The sequence below is a fragment of the Lactuca virosa genome, chromosome 9 (genome assembly GCF_052849685.1).
Source record: "Lactuca virosa cultivar CGN04683 chromosome 9, Lactuca_virosa_CGN04683_v6, whole genome shotgun sequence".
Classification (NCBI taxonomy): domain Eukaryota; kingdom Viridiplantae; phylum Streptophyta; class Magnoliopsida; order Asterales; family Asteraceae; genus Lactuca; species Lactuca virosa.
In genome coordinates this window covers 235,827,695-235,832,713 of record NC_136434.1, presented here as the reverse complement: position 1 = coordinate 235,832,713, position 5,019 = coordinate 235,827,695, and positions in this window count along the sequence as shown.

Sequence of the window (5,019 nt, the reverse complement as noted above, 5' to 3'; positions counted from 1 at the left end):
GGCCATTTTTCTTACCTTTCAACCTAGTTTAAGTGAATTACATGCATGGTTTGTGTATGTCCATAAAGTTTGGATTTTTACAAGACTTTCGAGTCCTTAGTATCTTATTGGAGAGCAGGATTTGAGGGCTTAATGGATTAAGGACTCAATCCATTAAGTTTTCCACTGACAGTGGTTACGACATGACGAGTTGGCTGCTACGATGTGGGGAAGAAAGGGATCCACGACTATTCTGTCTTAATATTGCCACGATATGGCCATGGGTAAGCCACGACATAGGGGTCAACTAACGTTGACCTTGACCGTTGACTTTTTGACCCGGTTGACTTTTGGTCAAATTGCTAGTCCTACAGTGTGGACTAAGCTTTGACCTTGGATATTTTTATAGGTGTGTTGTAGCACCGGTTTTTTGACTTATCGAGCTGAGGTTGTTTGTCTGTGAATGTGAGGTAAGTCTCCTCACTATACTATGTAGGGTGCTAGTTGTCTTTGTGACTCTTACATGTATGTTGGACTGGGCACGTTATGTCGGGCAAGGCCCATTATGTTGGACGGGGCACATTATGCTGGGTGGGGCCTAATATGTTCGGCGAGGCCCGTTATGTTTGGTGGGGCCTGTTATGTGGGTGAGGCCTGATGTTATGTATGGTATGTGGTATGCTTGGGAACTCACTAAGCTTTGTGCTTACAGTTTTATGGTTTATATGTTTCAGGTACTTCTGGTTCCTTAGGAAAGGGGATAACGTGATCACACACTATCCCTTGTATTTTTATTCCGTATTGTTTATTTGATTCGCTATGATGTTCAGAATATTTATAATTTGGTTGGCTTTGGAATAAATGGTTGCATTATTTTGGTTGTTTTGGAAATGAAATTTTACTAGTATTTTTAGGACGTTACAATTGAGAGAGATGTTGTCTGGGTTCCTACAAGTCAGTAGGATGATGGTTGAGTAAATTTAGCCAATTTTTTTGTAGGTCATAAGTCTTCAAGCCAGTGACGGAATGATGGAAATATCAGTGTTACACTATGAGCTTATTGTTCTAGTGGTTGGATGGTGTCACGATGAATCGTGAACCAATGATTATATGGCTTCATGGGTGGGGCCCATTATTCATTTGTTTGATAGTTTTAGGTCTCGGATCGTTAGTCTTATTGGCATGGTTGCGTGTTAAAACTTTTAAGGGAGTTGAGAGGCTCCGTGACCAGATGGTTTGGATAATTTGAATAGTAAAAGTTTGTTTGTTACAAGTATTTAGTTGTGCATCAGAAGTCACATGCTGAATGTTTGCATTTATGGACCCCTGTTTCCTTGTGGGCCGTTTATTAGGATTTTGGTTACCAATGTTGGGTATTGGTTCTGAAGCCTCAGGTCTTGAAGTTCGTTGTAAATGTATTGAAGGAATAGTTTGTTGGGTGTACACCTGAGCTAACATGAGAGTTTGGATGCAACACGAGATTCTTGGATTCACCATTATTACTCTCGTGGGAGCAGTGGGTTAGTGATGACTATGTAGGAAGTCAAGTGTGTATTTGAGGTCTTTTGGGCATGAATTATGTATTTGAGATTTATTGAAATCCACGATCGTAATGTTCTGGCAATTTATTCTGCATGGTGTGGCGGTGATCCTAGTCAGGGTCTAGGGATAGGTACGACGATAGGATGATCGTCAGTCTTAGGGTGTGGTTTATATAGTTTAGAGTGATGGGTTCACGTTTTTCGAAAGTATATTATTAGAGTTTGTTTTTAGTACCAATTTTGATAGTTTCCCATATTGAATGGTTTTCGCTTTGAAATGGGTCTTACAGTTGGGGAGAAAGAGGTAGTTGTTATAGTTGAGTGTTTTCAAGTGTTGGGTTGTTTGTTGGCATCAGTAGGGTTTTGAGTGGTTCCTCGATTTTTCTTTATGAATGTTTTAATTTTATAAAGTGGTTGGAGGGAGCATATGGATTTTGTTGTTGTTTTTAGAGATTCTAACCGAGACGGATTTCAAGGACAAAATCCAGTTTAAGCGGGTGAGAGTTGTAACACCCAGTTTCGAGGTGTTTCTTATTTCAATATTTTGGACCGTAATTTGATCATTTAAAGTTCTTGGGCTTCAGAGGAACAAAAGTTTAGACCTTATTGAATGTTGATAATGTTTATTAAGTGATCTAAGCCCTTGATTTGTGCTTTGAACTAAAGAGTAAAATGGGAATGTGATATTTCAGACTTCTTGCTAAAATTAATGAATTTCAGTTTGGTATGTTTTTATTCAAACGTAATTAGATAGAAATTTGAGGCTTTTCAATACCTTCTCGTGCATATAATGATCGCCGAAAATGGACTTGAAATGAAGAAGTTATGATTGTTTGAAGCTGGAATGGATTTGGGTGAAAAACCCCACGCCCACAGGGTAGAGAGCATACCTCCACGACACGGTGATCACCACGGAGTGAAAAACAGGTTCCACGGAGTGGATGCTGGGCAACCCAAGCCCATGATTTTTAGGTTTTCCAACATATTTAAAGGTAAGGTTCCACATTCTTGGGCATTTTAGTAGCCTTCATCACCTCTAGAATTTCGTGGGTGAAACCCTGGCCTCCCTCTTCATGATTTGGACTCCTCCTCTATCCTTTCTCCTCTTTTGGATGCTTTTGGTGGTGTTTTGATGAAATTTAAAGATCAAGGAAGTTCTTTTGGTCGCAAGGAATGTTGTTTCAAGTTTGGGTCCAACAAAGTTACGCTATTTCTGGGCTATTTTTTAGTTATTGTCATGTGTGGTTTTGGACACTTTTGGTCCATTTTATGGGTGATATTGGAGTAGAGAGGACCCCAACAACTTTTTATCAGTTTGGAATGCTTCTTGGACCTCATGGACTAGGAAAGTTATGATCTATTTCCTTCCCTTTAAGTTATGCAAGTTATCTTGGCCCTTTAGGTCATTTTGAAGTATTAAAGTTTAGTTCGTGAAAGTTTGTGGCATTATAATGGGTAAAGTTGGAAACTTTCTGCATCTAAACATCATGTTGATTTTAAATCTGAAGTTTGGAGACTTGGACTTTATGGACTAAGTTGAGAATGATGCATTTTTGGTCCTTTTGAGACTTAAAGCCTAGATCTTGGTAGCTTGGACCATCCTAATGGATAAAGTTGATTAATTAATCCATTATGAAGCTATTATGTATCAGATCTGATGTTATGTTCCTTGGTCTTTATGGATTAAGCTCTTAATGAAGAAAATTCTTTGAGACTGAAACCACAGCGTGGCCAAGGAAGGCCCACGACATGGTTTGGCCCATACCATTCACCTGGGGTGGATATGGACCCGTTATGTTATGTATGACATGTGGTATCTTGGGGAACTCACTAAGCTTTGTGCTTACATTTTTATGTTTAAATTGTTTCATGTTTTCTTATATTAAAGGAAGGGTACGGCTCGAATGCATCGCATTCATTGGAAATTTCTGCACTTAATAACTTGATGACGACATTCTATTAATGTTTTGAATCAAATGGTTTTATTTAGACCTTTGAAGTTGTAATTGGAAGAAATGTTTTTATTTTTAAATGAAAATTTTAGTTTGAAATTTGGGACGTTACAATTATCCACTACCAAGGATTTAAGATTTGTTTGATCAACTTCAGGGGGGTCGTTATGGTTTTCTAGAATTGATCTACATTAAGGTTACCACTGAAAGATTGTGTATGCCCCAGAGTCATTATAGAATGATAATGCTAATAACATATGATCCTATAGGGTCACATCTTATTGCAAGGTACCACTAAGTGATTATTTATTAGTATAATTTTGATTATTAATAAATATTATCAACACTTGTGTGGAAAAACATTATTTTATGAAAAAAATTAATTTACCATCTAATTACGAATTATTGTTTCTAGGGAATAATAATAAAGAGAACAATAACAAGCTACATTTAATCTTATAATATGATTTAAATGTTATATACAACTTTTTGGGCACTTAGAGTAACTAGTTAGATGGAACTTGACTGGATAGTTACAAGATTCAGTTAAGATCACACTATCATCTCATTCCTCTCATGTGGCCGAATTTTATATAGCTAGCGGAGGATGGAGTGTTTTATTATTTTATTCTTCATTCCATGCCTGTAAGAAAGGTCATACCCTTTCGCTTGTAAGTCTAGACTTTTGTACACATTGATGGGTATTTAAAGGAGGCTTTCCTAGTGAAATAAGTTGATCTTTTTGCACAAAATCACTCTCTAAGGGCTACCATATTTATACAAATATGAAGCCCTTCCCCCTCTTCTTCTTGCAATTTTGATGCTAGAATTAAGAGTTTGTATGTTGCTTCTCTTTAAGGTTTATTTGGTATAAATATTAAAGCTTAATAACAACTTTATACTAAGTGTTTACTAGCATATTTTGGCGGTTTAAAGCTTGCTTGGTGGATACATTATAGAGAGCTTAATTTAGAGCTTAACACATCACTTCATCAACTTCTAATCTCCTATGAGAATCAAAGTCTTCAAAGGTTATAACACTTTCCTTTCTATGGTTGTTTTTAATCTTTCTATGTTTTTTCAAAATGATCATTGGTGGGTATAAAATGGTTTTAGTTTATTCAAACAAAAATGTTTCCGTTGTTAATTAAGTATACTTTTGTAACTATAATTGGACTATTTTTGAATAAAAACCCAACAATTGGTATCAGAGCTATTTTTGCAAGCTTGGTTAGTTTATTTGATAAGTTGACGAAATCTTTGTTTTTGGAAAACATGGCTGATTTTTTCTTTGCAAGAAAAACCAATACATATTTTCTTTAACAAGTTTATAATTGTTATTTTTTGGTGACAAAAGTTTACATGCATTTTTGTCACAAAAGTTGTTTAGAAAACAAAGAGTTGTTTTATATAATTTCAAGTATATATATGTATGGTGTGCATAAACTAGCCATGAAATCTTGTGTTGTTTGTGTTGATTTGTTTAAAATGGTTGTAATAATTTATTTATTCATATGGTATGTAATAATTAAATAGATTTGTTTTCA